The sequence below is a fragment of the Schistocerca gregaria genome, chromosome 2 (genome assembly GCF_023897955.1).
Source record: "Schistocerca gregaria isolate iqSchGreg1 chromosome 2, iqSchGreg1.2, whole genome shotgun sequence".
In the NCBI taxonomy this organism is placed as follows: Eukaryota; Metazoa; Arthropoda; class Insecta; order Orthoptera; family Acrididae; genus Schistocerca; species Schistocerca gregaria.
The window spans coordinates 856,856,769-856,875,187 of record NC_064921.1 but is presented as its reverse complement, the minus strand read 5'-3'; the positions used below and the strand labels follow the sequence as shown (position 1 = coordinate 856,875,187).

Sequence of the window (18,419 nt, the reverse complement as noted above, 5' to 3'; positions counted from 1 at the left end):
ATTGCTGGTTGTGAGTGATTACTGAAAGTTGAAGACGAACATACGCGATTGTCAGATTAACGTGACTAGACTGTCTGTGTATATACGTGTTGAAATTGCATTTATTATGAACGAATGGAGTTTGTTTGCCGACCTCTGTGGCCGAAGGGCTCTAGGCGCCTCAGTCTGGAAGCGCGCTGCTGCCGCTGCTGCTGCTACGGTCGCAGGTTCGAATCCTGCGTCGGACATGGATGTGTGTGACGTCCTTAGGTAAGTTAGGTTTAAGTAGTTCTAAGTCTAGGGGATTGATGACCTCAGAATGATGTTAAGTCCCATAGTGCCTAGAGCCATTGTAAGTAGGCTGTGTACGTATTTATTTTGGTAACGCCACGTAGCGCTCTGTATGAAAGTTACTGCCTGTGCTGTGTGCAGTCTGTGGATGGTTGGCATTGTTGAAATATTCTCTGTTGTACTGGCCAGTTGGATGTGAACAGTGCATAGCGTTGCGCAGTTGGAGGTGAGCCGCCAGCAGTGGTGGATGTGGGGAGAGAGATGGAGTTTTGAGAGCGGATGATCTGCTGGACGTGTGTCCACCAGAGACAGTAAATTTGTAACACTGGATGTCACGAACTGAGATTATATATATATTAAGGTAAATACATTGTTTGTTCACTATTAAAATCTTTCATTTGCTAACTGTGCCTATCAGTAGTTAGTGCCTTGAGTAGTTTGAATCTTTTATTTAGCTGGCAGTAGTGGCGCTCGCTGTATTGCAGTAGTTTGAGTAACGAAGATTTTTGTGAGATAAGTGATTCATGGAAGGTATAGGTAATTGTTAGTCAGGGCCATTCTTTTGTAGAGATTATTGGAATTTAGATTGCGTTCCGCTAAAAATGTGTGTCAGTTTAGTGATGATCAGAATAAGGTTTTTTTCTTTTTTTTTGGTCACCAGTCTACTGACTGGTTTGATGCGGCCCGCCACGAATTCCTTTCCTGTGCTAATCTCTTCATCTCAGAGTAGCACTTGCAACCTACGTCCTCAATTATTTGCTTGACGTATTCCAATCTCTGTCTTCCTCTACGGTTTTTGCCCTCTACAGCTCCCTCTAGTACCATGGAAGTCATTCCCTCATGTCTTAGCAGATGTTCTATCATCCAGTCCCTTCTCCTTATCAGTGTTTTCCACATATTCCTTTCCTCTCCGATTCTGCGTAGAACCTCCTCATTCCTTACCTTATCAGTCCACCTAATTTTCAACATTCATCTATAGCACCTCATCTCAAATGCTTCGATTCTCTTCTCTTCCGGTTTTCCCACAGTCCATGTTTCACTACCATACAATGCTGTACTAAAGACGTACATCCTCAGAAATTACTTTCTCAAATTAAGGCCGGTATTTGATATTAGTAGACTTCTCTTGCCCAGAAATGCCTTTTTTGCCATAGCGATTCTGCTTTTGATGTCTTCCTTGCTCCGTCCGTCATTGGTTATTTTACTGCCTAGGTAGCAGAATTCCTTAATTTCATTGACTTCGTGACCATCAAACCTGATGTTAAGTTTCTCGCTGTTCTCATTTCTACTACTTCTCATTACCTTAGTCTTTCTCAGATTTAACCTCAAACCATACTGTTTACTCATTAGACTGTTCATTCCGTTCAGCAGATCATTTAATTCTTCTTCACTTTCACTCAGGCTAGCAATGTCATCAGCGAATCGTATCATTGATATCCTTTCACCTTGTATTTTAATTCCACTCCTAAACCTTTCTTTTATTTCCATCATTGCTCCTCGATATACAGATTGAAGAGTAGGGGCGAAAGGCTACAGCCTTGTCTTACACCTTCCTTAATACGAGCACTTCGTTCTTGATCGTCCACTCTTATTATTCCCTCTTGGTTGTTGTACATATTGTATACGACCCGTCTCTCCCTATAGCTCACCCCTACTTTCTTCAGTATCTCGAACAGCTTGCACCATTTTATATTGTCGAACGCTTTTTCCAGGTCGACAAATCCTATGAACGTGTCTTGATTTTTCTTTAGCCTTGCTTCCATTATTAGCCGTAACGTCAGAATTGCCTCTCTCGTACTTTTACTTTTCCTAAAGCCAAACTGATCGTCACCTAGCGCATTCTCAATTTTCTTTTCCATTCTTCTGTATATTTTTCTTGTAAGCAGCTTCGATGCATGAGCTGTTAAGCTGATTGTGCGATAATTCTCGCACTTGTCAGCTCTTGCCGTCTTCGGAATTGTGTGGATGATGCTTTTCCGAAAATCTGATGGTATGTCACCAGACTCATATATTCTACACACCAACGTGAATAGTCGTTTTGTCGCCACTTCCCCTACTGATTTTAGAAATTCTGATGGAATGTTGTCTATCCCTTCTGCCTTATTTGACCGTACGTCCTCCAAAGCTCTTTTAAATTCCGATTCTAATACTGGATCCCCTATCTCTTCTAAATCGACTCCTGTTTTTTCTACTCTCACATCAGACAAATCTTCACCCTCATAGAGGCTTTCAATGTATTCTTTCAACCTACCTGCTCTCTCCTCTGCATTTAACAGTGGAATTCCCGTTGCACTCTTAGTGTTACCACCGTTGCTTTTAATGTCACCAAAGGTTGTTTTGGCTTTCCTGTATGCTGAGTCTGTCCTTCCGACAATCATATCTTTTTCGATGTCTTCACATTTTTCCTGCAGCCATTTCGTCTTAGCTTCCCTGCACTTCCTATTTATTTCATTCCTCAGCGACTTGTATTTCTGTATTCCTGATTTTCCCGGAACATGTTTGTACTTCCTCCTTTGATCAATCAACTGAAGTATTTCTTATGTTACCCATGGTTTCTTCGCAGCTACCTTCTTTGTACCTATGTTTTCCTTACCAACTTCTGTGATGGTCCTTTTTAGAGACGTCCATTCCTCTTCAACTGTGTTGCCTTCTGCGCTATTCCTTATTGCTGTATCTATAGCGTTAGAGAACTTCAGACGTATCTAGTCATTCCTTATAACTTCCGTATCCCACTTCCTTGCGTATTGAGTTTTCCTGACTAATGTCTTGAACTTCAGCCTACTCTTCATCACTACTGTATTGTGAGCTGAGTCTATATCTGCTCCTGGGTAGGCCTTACAATCCAGTATCTGATTTCGGAATCTCTGTCTGATCATGATGTAATCTAATTGAAATCTTCCCGCATCTCCCGGCCTTTTCCAAGTATACCTCCTCCTCTTGTGATTCTTGAACAGGGTATTCGCTATTACTAGCTGAAACTTGTTACAGAACTCAATTAGTCTTTCTCCTCTTTCATTCCTTGTCCCAAGCCCATATTCTCCTGTAACCTTTCCTTCTACTCCTTCCCCTACACCTGCATTCCAGTCGCCCATGACTATTAGATTTTCGTCCCCCTTTACATACTGCATTACCCTTTCAATATCCTCATACACTCTATCTGTTCATCTTCTGCTTGCGACGTCGTCATGTATACCTGAACTATCGTTGTCGATGTTGGTCTGCTGTCGATTCTGATTAGAACAACCCGGTCACTGAACTGTTCCCATCAACACACCCTCTGCCCTACCTTCCTATTCATAACGAATCCTACACCTGTTATACCATTTTCTGCTGCTGTTGATACTACCTGATACTCATCTGACCAGAAGCCCTTGTCTTCCTTCCACTTCACTTCACTGACCCCTACTATATCTAGATTGAGCCTTTGCATTTCCCTTTTCAGATTTTCTATTTACCCTACCACGTTCAAGCTTCTGACATTCCATGACCCGACTCGTAGAACATTATCCTTTCGTTGAGTATTCAATCTTTTTCTCATGGTAACCTCTCCCTTGGCAGTCCCCTCCAGGAGATCCGAATGGGGGACTATTCCAGAATCTTTTGCTAATGGAGAGATCTTCATGACACTTCTTCAACTACAGGCCACATGTCCTGTGGATACACGTTACGTGTCTTTAATGCAGTGGTTTCCATTGCCTTCTGCATCCTCATGTCGTTGATCATTGCTGATTCTTTCGCCTTTAGGGGCAATTTCCCACCCCTAGGACAAGAGAGTGCCCTGAACCTCTATCCGCTCCTCCGCCCTCTTTGACAAGGCCGTTGGCAGAATGAGGCTGACTTCTTATGCCGGAAGTCTTCGGCCGCCAATGCTGACCATTTATCGAAATTTTAGCAGTGGCGGGGATCGAACCCGGGACCGAAGACGTTTTGATTATGAATCAAAGACGCTACCCCTAGACCCGGGGTACATCGTCAGAATAAGTAAAGCGAGAAATATCTGAGTACGTTCAGTTTTGCTCAGCTGTTTGAAAATCAAATAACTTAAGGGTATTTTCAGCACAGTAATTGAATAAGTTTTCTAAGGGGGAAGTTTCACCATTTGAACCTTTTTTTTTTTTTTTTACTTTTGTTTAATTTTGCTTTTGTGTGCTTGGGTAACAGAACAGGTCGAGTAAATGAGTACCGCTTTACTGAATGAGCTGCACAGTAATTTCTTTCCCCTTACGTCAGAATCCCACACGTGGAATTGATCACTGACTAAATACTCTAGTTCACTCACTACTTCCATATTACTAGTAACCCCCGCCCCCTCCAATTTTTTGAGTCCCATATAAGGAAGATTACGCCAGCACTTTATTGCATGGTCATTTACACCCTTTTAATTAAAAGGCTGACCTCATTGTGTAAGATATGTTTAATAAAGTCTGATAGAAGATTATGTAGACAGTTCAAGCCAGCTATACCAACAGAGTTATTTAATTACGTAAATTGAAACTGAAGGGTTGAGATAGGAAAGGAAAGGGAAGGGAAGGGACAGGAGTATTGATGCCAGCTGCCTCGGGACTTTATGCGGAATGAGAGAGGACGAGTGAAAGTGTGTGGCAGCCTGGGATTCGAACCCAGGGTCTCCTGCTGAGTAGGGAGTTGCGTTAACCACTGCGCCACTGGGACACAATGTTTATCGCACTTTCGCGGCTCATCTTCGCACGCCTCTCGGCCGACCCATACTGCCACCAAGGGTCACCTATCTTACAAGCCACTAAGATAAAACTTATTTAAGTTGCTTTAATAGTAAATTTCACTAGGCCATTCAGAACTCTTCTTTTTGGCTAACAAATTTACCCTGGCAACAAAGCGGCCGGGGTGGATGAAATTAAGTCGGAACTCATCAAATACAGTGGACTGTCAGGTCTTAAATGGCTACACAGAATAATTGAAATGGCGTGGGAGTCGGGACAGGTTCCATCAGATTGGACGAAAGCAGTAATCACACCAATCTTTAAACATGGAAACGAAAAGATTGTAACAACTACAGAGGTATCTCTTTGATCAGCGTTGTGGGTAAAATCTTTTCAGGTATTGTTGAAAGCAAAGTGCCAGTATTAGTTGAGGACCAATTGGATGAAAATCAGTGTGGGTTTAGGCCTCTTAGAGGTTGTCAGGACCAGATCTTTAGCGTACGGCAAATAATGGAGAAGTGTTACGAGTAGAATAGGGAATTGTATCTATGTTTTATAGATCTAGAAAAGGCATATGACCGGGTTCCTAGGAGGAGATTATTATCTGTTCTACGTGATTATGGAATAGGAGGCAAACTTTTGCAAGCAATTAAAAGTCTTTACATAGATAGTCAGGCAGCAGTTAGAGTTGACGGTAAATTGAGTTCATGGTTCAGAGTAGATTCAGGGGTAAGACAAGCCTGTAACCTGTCCCCATTGTTGTTCATATTATTTATGGATCATATGTTGAAAACAATAGACTGGCTGGGTGAGACTACGATAGGTGAACACAAAATAAGCAGTCTCGCATATGCGGATGACTTAGTTGTGATGGCAGATTCTATTGAAAGTTTGCAAAGTAATATTTCAGAGCTAGATCAGAAATGTAAGGACTATGGTATGAAGATTAGCATCTCCAAAACGAAAGTAATGTCAGTGGGAAAGACAAATAAACGGACTGAGTGCCGAATAGGGGGAACAAAGTTAGAACAGGTGGACAGTTTCAAATACTTAGGATGCATATTGTCACAGGATGACAACATAGTGAAAGAACTGGAAGCGAGGTGTAGCAAAGCTAATGCAGTGAGCGCTCAGCTACGATCTACTCTCTTCTGCAAGAAGGAAGTCAGTACCAAGACTAAGTTATCTGTTGACCGTTCAATCTTTCGACCAACTTTGTTGTATGGGAGCGAAAGCTGGGTGGATTCGGGTTACCTTATCAATAAGGTTGAGGTTACGGATATGAAAGTAGCTACGATGATTGCAGGTACTAGTAGATGGGAGCAATGGGAGGAGGGTGTCCACAATGAGGAAATCAAAGAAGAACTAGGAATGAACTCTATTGATGTAGCAGTCAGGGCGAATAGGCTTAGATGCTGGGGTCATGTTACACGCATGGGAGAAGCAAGGTTACCCAAGATACTCATGGATTCAGCAGTAGAGGGTAGGAGGAGTCTGGGCAGACCAAGGAGAAGTTACCTGGATTCGGTTAAGAATGATTTTGAAGAAACAGGCTTAACGTCAGAAGAGGCACCAATGTTAGCACTGAATAGGGGATCATGGAGGAATTTTATAAGGGGGACTATGCTCCAGACTGAACGCTGAAAGGCAGAATCAGTCTTAAATGATGATGATGACTAATAGGGCATCCCAATCTCCTTCTCGAAAAATTTATGACGTGAAGTTATATTCTAACGTAAAAGTGCGATCTCGCATATAAATATGTATTTAGCGTTACTATGCAACTCCATAAGGAATTTTCAGCAGGTGACAGTTACAACAGCGTCTATAATAGGCGTAGAAAACACTTAACCTATCAGGAGTCATTTAGTTACAGGCTGGATCCGTACTTTTCTGATTTTCGTTCAAGGTGTGGTACTCCTCTTTGCTATCTTGTCTTGAAAATGAGAATCCGTGTTCGTCATACGGTACAAAATTAGATCATGCAAGTCTTTTCACGCCACGAGTAAACGGTCGGACGTCGAAGCGCTAGCGAGACCAGCCGATCTGATGACGGAGAGTGCCGGCGGTGATTTTGCCGCTTTCGGAGCAGTAGCGCCGAGGACCGGACTACAAGGTCACATTTCGCGGAGCCCAGCTGAGCTCTTCCTGGAATTCCCGAGATGCGATCTGCCGCGGCACGCTCCTTTGTTTTTGCCGGTGGGGGCAGCGCGGGCGCGACAGGGGGTCAGAATTCCGGGCGCCCCCTCCAGCGGCCGGCAGCCGTGCCACAGGAATGCGCGCCGGGTTCCCACGTCCTTGAGCCCTCTCTCTCTCTCTCTCTCTCTCTCTCTCTCTCTCTCTCTCTATCTCTCTCTCCGCGCCTGCAAAGCCAGCCGGCTACCGCGATGCGCGCTTCTCGCTACCTGGCCGCCCGACCTCTCGAGTGCCGAGTTAGCGCATCGTTTTATTTAGCCTCTGATGATCTGCACGCCGTCGCGGACTCGGCACACCGTCTCTTCCGCAGTCTTGCTGGCGCCCGGCTGTTGCGTGCGGGACGAAACGCCGGCTCTTAGCCGAGCCGGATCTCGCCTGTCAGGTTGAAAACCGAGGAATATTTACCTTTTACAGTATTGTCGTCTTTATTTTTCCTGTCGTTCCAGAGACAGTAACCCTCCCCCCCCCCCCCCCTCCGCCCCAATTTTATAAAGAATGTAAGCCCCATATACGGAAGAGCATTCTGCATATAGGATAGTGAACCCAGGAACACACGGTATTTTTTGGCCAGTTCTCCAGTCTATTGACTTATTTCAGAATCAGATGAAGGAACGCATACCAGAAACAGCCATAAGCACTATCCGTCGTCTCCTGCAATTTGTATTATTGTTGGACATTAGGTTCTGTTTTGCTTAGCGTGTGCAAATAGTTAGCATACTACTCATTTGCCGGCCGCGGTGGTCTACCGGTTCTAGGCGCTCAGTCCGGTACCGAGCGACTGCTACGGTCGCAGGTTCGAATCCTGCCTCGGGCATGGATGTGTGTGATGTCCTTAGGTTAGTTAGGTTTAAGTAGTTCTAATTTCTAGCGGACTGAAGTCCCATAGTGCTCAGAGCCATTTGAACTACACATTTATGTGGTGCATAATACCTTCAAGCTAATTGGATTGTATTGTTAAACAGCGAATCCGACAAAGCTTCGAAATTGCTAAAAATGAATGGGAATTAGATACTTACATCTATATCCATACATAGGAGGGAGCAATATACTGCTTGACTCTTCGGTGAAGGTATGTTCTCGAAACTTCAACAAAAGCCCGGACCGAGCTACTGAGCGTCTCTCCTGCAGAGTCTTCCACTGGAGTTTATCTGTCATCTCCGTGACACTTTCGCGATTACTCAATGATCCTTGTAACGAACCGCGCTGCTCTCCGTTGGATCTCCTCTATCTCTTCTATCAACCCTATCTGGTACGAATCCCACATTCAAACAGTGGGCGAACAAGTGTACTGTAACCTACTTCCTTTGTTGTCAGATTACATTTCCTTGGGATTCTTCCAATGAATCTACGTCCTTATGTCCCTTTCCCCCCTCTCTTTAAAACTCTCCTGCTCTCCCCCCCCCCCCCCCCCGTTTGCTTACCCTCTCCTCCTCACCCATCTCTCTGATCTCGTTTAATGTCATTGCAAACGTAACCTTGATTGGGAATAGAAGTCTAAATCAATGGGTAAATCGGTTGGGTTCATCAGTACACATGGTATGAGAGAGACCTTTCCAGTTGCTGGACAGGTTACGATTGTGACTAATGGCAGTATTTCGTATGGTTGTAACATACGAACAGGTAGGATTATAAAGTTAGCCACAAAATTTTCTGTTTCCATTAAAATGACTACGAAAAAGAACAAAACTTCACAGTATAATAGCACATCCAAACATATTCTTTCCCGCAGTCAGATTAATATGAAGTGTATTGTATAAAATGTCTATATTACCAGAAACGTAGCTGTGCGTCGTCTGTCTGCCTTTCAGTTGGTCGTGAAGTGATTCATCCAGTCGAATCTTCCCTTTAATTTGTGTGTAGTGGGTCAAAACAATTTAGACGCCTAAATGTGTAGTCTAACAGCGGTGTTTGGTAATGCTCCTGGTTAATTTGATTTCATTTACTGATTATTGGTGCGTAGGTGAGAAATAATGTAACGAAGATTATAATAATCAAAATGTTTCTGGGTTTGTGACTGCATTGTCCATATGTAAAATTACCGACGTTTCGGTTACTATTGCAAGTGACCTTCAGGGTGTTTACTGTGAAACCTACGTTTATATTTATATCAAATATAGTATTGGTAAGATTTAACTGCAACGCTTTTAAATTTCAATCTAATATTTGTTCCTGGGCACATTTTATTTGATTTCAAATCTCTTTGCTCTCTCACTCTCTCTCTCTCTCTCTCTCTCTCTCTCTCTCTCTCTCTCTCTCTCTCTCTCTCTCTAGTTTCCTTTCTCCATCAGTCTCCTCCTTTCCACACTCTGTATCAATTCCCCTCCCCTCTGTGTGCCGAATTTGGGTGAAACCGTTCCAGGGGGTCAGGATGAGCTTTTTACTTAGGCTTTGTCCAAATACACACATGTCAATATATTACTCATCTATTTAATGTATTTCACATGTATTTGTACATGTGCATCAACTGTATCTGTAAATTTCGCTCTGCGGTTTCATTTTCATACAGTGCAACGTTTATGACATTGTATCTCCTGAACAATGTGTCGTGCAGTGACTTACTTTTGCAGGCACATTTAGTGGTGCACGAAGATACTGTCTGCGAAATGTTCTGCGAATAGAGTTATTAGTGAAGAAGAAATAAATTAAAACGTCACACCTGTAAATGCTTTACTGTGTGAACATTGAAAATACGGTAAGTGATAAACTTTTCCTTTCATTATTTCGTATGAGGTGACAGAGAGAAAAAGTTTCTAAAAGGTTCGAAATTGTGTGTAAATTATGTTGGAAGTCTGAACTACTCTCGTTCTGAAACAGTGGATCAATATGATCCGGATAATTAGCGCACAGTGGTTTACACCTGCCTCAAGACACAAACCATCCGTCCAAAAACTTCGGAAATTTGTTTTATGCCTGGCGTATAAGCGACGTCAGCGCTGTAACTATGGTAGCAGCTTGAATTAACAACTGTAAAAAACAGATGTGCGATCGAGCACTCAGTTGTGAGAAGGCAGTGTTACGCAGTGGGCATGCTGCTGCAGCCTGTCATAAATCGCAATATCTCTCCATCAAGTGCACAAGACATTTTCCAGAACATTTGAAAGAAGAGAAAAGCGTGTTCAAAGTTCGTCCCGCTCGCTTTAAGTCCCGAACAAAAATGGCGACGCTTGGACGTCTGCTGCGATTTGAGTGAAATGCAAAATGTGGGAAATTCTTTTCTCGACTCGGAATTATCAAGACAGACCTGCAACGAAATGACCAAGTGCAGAAACTCATGTAAATGGTTTATACTTCGACATAACTGACATTCCAACAAGTGTGACAACATCCCGAAGAAAAGCTATTATGAGAGCTTCACGTGGTTGAATGGACATTCTGTCCGTTGTCAAATGAGGCGGGAGTATTCTAAGCTCAATACTTGACTTACTCTAATGAATGTACATATACCGGTTGGATTACTATTGTGATCCAGGCAGTGCATTGTTCATTATAGCAACTGAAATTACCTTTGCTTATGTAATTGACTTAATGTGTTAAACGCTTATGCCTTTTGAGTAATTATGGGATCATTTTAAATTCGGTAAGTAATTATATGAAATACTGAAAATCAAATTTTTGTTGCCCCTTGAAGTTGTTAGATAGGCAACCTGTAACAGATGGGTGACTTATTATTAATGGTAGTGGTAGTATTAATAACTTCATTCAGATGCAGCTCGGTTTTACAACTAAATAAAAGGCCGTGTTTAAACTCAGAAGAGTGTTCCTGGAGCCGCGCTGTAGCAATTGTGGACGTGTGGGGTGTCGTACTATCCTGCTGGAATTGCCCAAGTCCATGTGAATGCACAATGGACATGAAAGGATGCAAGTGATCACACAGGATGCTTATGTACGTGTCACCTGTCAGTCGTATCTAGACGTATCAGGTATCCTATATCACCCCAACCGCATACGCCTCTACCAGGCTGAAAAGGTCCTTTTTGACATGCAGGGTCCAGGGATTCTCGAGGCTGGCTCTATAGTCGTACACATCCATCCCCTCGATATAATTTTAAACGAGACTCGTCGAACCAGGCAACATGTTTCCAGTCATTAACAGTCCCGGCGGAGGTTCGAGTCCTCCATCGGGCATGAGTGTGTGTGTGTGTGTGTGTGTGTTTGTCCTTATGATAATTTAGGTTAAATAGTGTGTAAGCTTAGGAACTGATGCCTTAGCAGTTAAATCCCATAAGATTTCACACACATTTTAACATTAACAGTCCAATGTCGTTGTTGACGGGCCCAGGCGAGACGTAAAGCTTAGTGTTGTGAAGTCATCAAGGGTACATTGGTGGGCCCTCGGCTCCGAAAGCCCATGTCGATGATGTTTCATTGAATGGTTCCCAGTCTGACACTTTTTGATGGCCCAGCATTGAAATGTGCATCAATTTGCCGAAGGGTTGCACTTCTGACACGTTCAACGATTCTCGTAAGTCGTCGTCGGTCCCGTTCTTGCAGGATATTTTTCCGTCCGCAACATGTCGGAGTTTTGATATTTTACCGGTTTCCTGATATTCATGGTACACGTGTGAAATAGTCTAACAGGAAAATCCCCATTTCGTCGGTGCCTCGGAGATGCTGTGTGCCATCGCTTGCGCGCCGACTATAAAATCACGCCCAAACTCACATAAATGTTGAGAACATGCCATTGTAGCAGTAGTAACCGATCTAATAACTGCGCCAGACACTTGTCTTATATAGGCGTTGCCTACCGCAGGATTGTATTCTGGCTGTACTACATGTCTGTATTTGAAAACGCATGCCTACTCCAGTTTCTTTGGCTTTTCAGAGTATTACCCAACTGTAATTCATTCTAGCAATTATCGGTTCGAAGTGTTAAAACTGAAGTGAAGTAAAACCATAACCCGATACTTCTTTTAATGGAAATCCCTAGGTGTATGTTGTCAATGGCGAGGTCAGTTTAATCATTTATAGGCATGAGAATTCCCATGAGGAGCCAACATTAGGGAGGCAGACGTCACACGCATGTTATACATACCGGGGCTTTACCCAAGGTGCGGATTTCTGTCATCGAGGAATTGGACGATTGCCGGCCGGCGTGGCAGAGCGGTTCTAGGTGCCGCAGTCAAGAACCGCGCGACCGTTACGTTCGCAGGTTCGAATCCTGCCTCGGGCATGGAGGTGTGTGATGTTATTCGGTTAGTTAGCTTTAAGTACACTACTGGCCATTAAAACTGCTACACCAAGAAGAAATGCAGATGATAAACGGGTATTCATTGGGCACATATCTTATACTAGAACTGACGTGTGATTACATTTTCACGAAATTTGGGTGCATAGATCCTTAGAATTCAGTACCCAGAACAACCACCTTTGGCCGTAATAACGGCCTTGATACGCGTGGGCATTGAGTCAAACAGAGCTTGGATGGCGCGTACAGGTACAGCTGCCCATGCACCTTCAACACCAATACCACAGTTCAAGAGTAGTGACTGGCGTATTGTGACGAGCCAGTTGCTCGGCCACCATTGACCAGACGTTTTCAATTGGTGAGATATCTGGAGAATGTGCTGGTCAGGGCAGCAGTCTAACATTTTCTGTATCCAGAAAGGCCAGTATAGGACCTGCAACATGCAGTCGTGCATTATCTTGCTGAAATGTAGGGTTTTGCAGGTATCGAATGAAGGGTAGAGCCACGGGTCGTAACACATCTGAAATGTAACGTCCACTGTTCAAAGTGCCGTCAGTGCGAACAAGAGGCGACCGATAACACCCGTACCATCACGCCGGGTGATACGCCAGTATGGCGATTGAGAATACACGTTTCCAATGTGCGTCCACCGCGATGACTCCAAACACGGATGCGACCATCATGATGCTGTAAACAGAACGTGGATTGATCCGAAAAAAAAATGACGGTTTGCCATTCGTGCACCCAGGTTCGTCGTTGAGTATACCATCGCAGGCGCTCCTGTCTTTGATGCAGCGTCAAGGGTGACCGCAGCCATGGTCTCCTAGCTGGTAGTCGATGCTGCTGCAAACGTCGTCGAACTGGTCGTGCAGATGGTTGTCGTCTTGCAAACGTCCCCATTTACTGACTCAGGGATCGAGACGTGGCTGCACGATCCGTTATAGGCATGCGGATAAGATGCCTGTCAAATCGACTGCTAGTTATACGAGGCCATCGGCATCCAGCACGGCGTTCCGTATTGCCTTCCTGAACCTACATATTGCATATTCTGCTAGCAGTCACTGGATGTCGACCAACGCGAGCAGCAATGTCGCCAAACGATAAACCGCAATCGCGATTGGCTAGAATCCGGCCTTTATGAAAGTCGGAAACGTGATGCTACGCAATTCTCCTCCTTACACAAGGCATCACAACAACGTTTCACCAGGCAACGCCGGTCAACTGCTGTTTGTGTATGAGAAATCGGTTGGAAACTATCCTTATGTCAGCACGTTGGAGGTGTCGCCACCGGCGCCAACCTTGTGTGAATGCTCTGAAAAGCTATTCTTTTGCACATCACAAAATGTTTTTCCAGTCGGTTAAATTTCGCGTCTGTAGCACGTCATCTTCGTGGTGTAGCAGTTTTAATGGTGAGTAGTGTAGTTCTAAGTGCTAGGGGACTGATGACCTCAGAAGTTAAGTCCCATAGTGCTCAGAGCCAATTGGACGATTGGTAGTATTTTCCGGGGTTGTTCACAGAGAGTTGGTGACCGCTTAGAAAACCACCGTTACGTATCTGTTTTACTTTGAAGTGTAGTGCGGCATTCAACCGGTGTTACTTGGCCTGCCCTAATAATGTGTAACTAATTAACTTACTGGAGACTCCTTGTACATTTTCTCTTCTCTTTCTTCTTTTACCGTCCCATGCTATTTCGTTTTTCCCCTTCGGCGTCCTACTGTACAACACGTTACAAATTCTGGACTTTCCTTCAATTCCCGCTCAGTATTCATGTTCTGTTTCCACAGTGGACAATACCGCAAGGAAAAACATACGACTCCCGGTTAGGGATGGAGAGCGCCACTTGCCGGTGACGGATAATGTGTTACATTTCAGCGGCGACTGCCAGCGGGAAGAGACGGCAGTAGTTGGCAGGCGACCAGGCGGTGAATACCTGGGGCGTAGTTTGTGGGACCGCCGCAGGGGGCGCGGGCGTCGGCCGGCATGCCGATGAGCGCGCAGCCTCAGATGGAACGGCTGTCGGCGGCCCGGTCCAGATGCGCCGCTAGCGCACGTCGCGCTGCTAGCTGAGTTGCAGCCACAAGCCGCGTGTGCCTGTACGTATGTATGTGCGGCCGGCCGCGTGTAGCTCGCGGCGCGGCTCCGCCCAGGGTAGGCGCGGGCGGACCGGCGCGGGTGTTAAATATTAAAAGCGGCGGCGGGCAGCGCACGTACTCGGCCGCCGTACGTGGCGGAGCGCATGGGTCCGGGCCCCGGCTTGGCTCGATCCGCTGCAGCGCTGTCGGGCGACGTACGAGGACGAGTCGGAAAGTGTAGGCGGTAGACTACACGAATTCCGGGCCACTTGCAAAAGCACAAATGTAGTAATAATAAACAAAGGACCTGACAACGATCCAACACTTACAAATCCGTACAGGCCTAACTGCCTTGTTGAAGAGCTTCTCTAAATCCTCGCACAATGAGTTGGGGTCTCGGGTTCCACAGGACATGTCAGGGGTCCATTACACACAGCAAACGGCTACACGGGTAGCAGGGGTTGTGTGGCGTGGACTGGGCGTTTTTTTTAATGTTAGATGGCCTCGGGCAAGTACAGAAAGGGCAACAGCCTCAAAGGGTGCACGGCAAAGTCAGGACACGCGGGACCAAGCAGCAATCGGTATTGTAATTGTGAACTGTCGAAGCTGCATTGGTAAAATACCGCAACTTCGAGCGCTGATAGAAAGCACCGAAGCTTAAATCGTTATAGGTACAGAAAGCTGGCTGAAGCCAGAAATAATTTCTGCCGAAATTTTTACAAAGGCACAGACGGTGTTTAGAAAGGATAGATTACATTCAACCGGTGGTGGCGTGTTTGTCGCTGTTAGTAGTAGTTTATCGTGTAGTGAAGTACAAGTGGATAGTTCCTGTGAAATATTATGGGTGGAGGTTACACTCAACAACCGAGCTATGTTAATAATTGGCTCCTTTCACCGACCTCCCGACTCCGCAGTAGTAGTGGCAGAACAACTGAGAGAAAATTTGGAATACATTGCACATAAATTTTCTCAGCATATTATAGTCTTCGGTGTAGATTTCAGTTTACCATATATAGACTGGGACACTCAGGTGTTTAGGACAGGTGGTAGGGGCAGAGCATCGAGTGACATTATACTGAGTGCACTATCCGAAAATTACCTCGAGCAATTAAACATAGAACCGACTCGTGGAGATAACATCTTGGACCTACTCATAACAAACAGACCCGAACTTTTCGACTCTGTAAGTGCAGAACAGCGAATCAGTGATCATAAGGCCGTTGCAGCATCCATGAATAACGAAGTTAATAGGAATATATAAAAAAAAAGGGAGGAAGGTTTATCTGTTTAGCAAGAGTAATAGAAGGCAAATTTCAGACTACCTAACAGATAAAAACGAAAATTTCTGTTCCGACACTGACAATGTTGAGTGTTTATGCTAAAAGTTCAAGGCAATCGTAAAATGCGTTTTAGACAGTTACGTGCCGAGTAAAACTCCGAGGGACGGGAAAAACCCACCGTGGTTAAACAACAAAGTTAGGAAACTACTGCGAAAGTAAAGAGAGCTTCACTCCAAGTTTAGACGCAGCCAAAACCTCTCAGACAAACAGAAGCTGAACGATGTCAAAGTCAGCGTAAGGGGGGCTATGTGTGAAGCGTTCAGTGAATTCGAAAGTAAAATTCTATGTACCAACTTGACAGAAAATCCTATGAAGTTCTGGTCTTACGTTACACCAGTAAGTGAATCGAAACAACATATCCAGACACTCCGGGATGACGATGGCATTGAAACAGAGGATGACACGCGTCAAGCTGAAATGCTAAACACCTTTTTCCAAAGCTGTTTCACAGAGGAAGACCGCACAGCAGTTCCTTCTCTAAATCCTCACACACACGAAAAAATGGCTGACATCGATATAAGTGTCCAAGGAATAGAAAGCAACTGGAATCACTCAGCAGAGAAAATCCACTGGACCTGAGGGGATACCAATTCGATTCTACACAGAGTACGCGAAAGAACTTGTCCCCCTTCTAACAGCCGTGTGCCGCAAGTCTCTAGAGGAAAAGAAGATTCCAAATCATTGGAAAAGAGCACAGGTAGTCCCAATCTTCGAGAAGGGTTGTCGAGCAGATGCGCAAAACTATAGATCTACATCTCTGACGTCCATCTGTTGTAGAGTTTTAGAACATGTTTTTAGCTCGCGTATCATGTCGTTTTTGGAAACCCAGAATCTACTCTGTAGGAATCAACATGGATTGCGGAAACAGCGATTGTGCGAGACCCAACTCGCTTTATTTGTTCATGAGACCCAGAAATTATTAGATACAGGCTCCCAGGTAGATGCTATTTTCCTTGACTTCCGGAAGGCGTTTGATACAGTTTCGCACTGTCGTCTGATAAAGTAAGAGTCTACGGAATATCACAGCAGCTGTGTGGCTGGATTGAAGAGTTTTTAGCAAACAGAGCACAGCATGTCGTTATCAATGGAGAGACGTCTACAGACAAAGTAACCTCTGGCGTGCCACAGGGGAGTGTTGTGGGACCATTGCTTTTCACAATATATGTAAATGACCTAGTAGACAGTGTCGGAAGTTTCATGCGGCTTTTCGCGGATGATGCTCTAGTATACAGAGAAGTTGCAGCATTAGAAAATTGTAGCGAATGCAGGAAGATCTGTAGCGGATAGGCACTTGTTACAGGGAGTGGCAAGTGACCCTTAACATAGACAAATGTAATGTATTGCGAATACATAGAAAGAAGGATCCTTCATTGTATGATTATATGATAGCGGAACAAACTCTGGTAGCAGTTACTTCTGTAAAATATCTGGGAGTATGCGTGCGGAACGATTTGGAGTGGAATGATCATATAAAATTAATTGTTGGTAAGGTGGGTGCCAGGTTGAGATTCATTGGGAGAGTCCTTAGAAAATGTAGTCCATGAACAAAGGATGTGGCTTACAGAACAATCGTTCGAACTATACTTCAGTATGGCTCATCAGTGTGGGATCCGTACCAGATCGGGTTGATGGAGGAGAGAGAAGATCGAAAGGAGAGCGGCGCGTTTCGTCACAGGTTTATTTGGTAACCGTGATAGCGTTACGGAGATGTTCAGCAAACTCAAGTGGCAGACTCTGCGAGGGAGGCGCTCTGCATCGCGGTGTAGATTGCTCGTCAGGTTTCGAGAGGGTGCGTTTCTGGATGAGGTATCTAATATATTGCTTCCCCCTACTTATACCTCCCGATGAGATCACGAATGTAAAATTAGAGAGATTCGAGCGCGCACGGACGCTTTCAGACAATCTTTCTTCCCACAAATCATACGCGTCTGGAACAGAAAAGGGAGGCAATGACAGTGGCACGTAAAGTGCCCTCCGCCACACACCGTTGGGTGGCTTGCGGAGTATACATGTAGATGTAGATGTAGATGTAGCTGTTAGTTGACAGAGTGCTGTGCGGGATGAGCGACAGGGTTGGGCTGTTTGCGGAAGGAGACCAGATATTGAGGTCATCGGTCTTATAGGATGAGGGAAGGATGGGGAAGGCGGTCGGCTGTGCCCTTTCAAAGGAACCATCCCGGCATTTACCCGGAACGATTTAGGGAAATCTCAGAAAACCTAAATCAGGATACGAAGAACAGATGCCATCTTCGTATCGTTTAAGGCTAACCGGCTGATGCACACTATTTGCCTGAACTCTTACGGGACTCTGGATTGTCTGCTTCGAGTAATGGGTATAATGGCAGGGGCACTACGAATGTAGTGTGTGGACTGTAAGTAGAGTACGTGGGTCCCACGGGGAGCATGCCGGCGATAAATCCCTGCAGTCTCTGTGGCCTCGGTGGCTCAGATGGATAGAGCGTCTGCCATGTAAGCAGCAGATCCCGGGTTCGATTCCCGGTCGTGGCACACATTTTCACCTGTCCCTGTTTATGTATATCAACGCCCGTCAGTAGCGGATGGACTGCCCGCATCTCGTGGTCGTGCGGTAGCGTTCTCGCTTCCCACGCCCGGGTTCCCGGGTTCGATTCCCGGCGGGGTCAGGGATTTTCTCTGCCTCGTGATGGCTGGGTGTTG

At 45.0% G+C, this 18,419-nt stretch overlaps 1 protein-coding gene and 1 non-coding gene across 2 annotated transcripts in view; one reads left to right on the top strand and one right to left on the bottom strand.

Annotated features, from left to right (window-relative positions):
- Window positions 1-18,419, bottom strand: part of LOC126335231 (inter alpha-trypsin inhibitor, heavy chain 4-like) — a 205,725-nt gene that overhangs the window by 137,612 nt on the left and 49,694 nt on the right. The gene's annotated exons all lie outside the window — the stretch shown is intronic.
- Window positions 18,178-18,251, top strand: Trnat-ugu (transfer RNA threonine (anticodon UGU)). The gene has a single exon. It is a non-coding gene; the product is annotated as a tRNA-Thr (tRNA).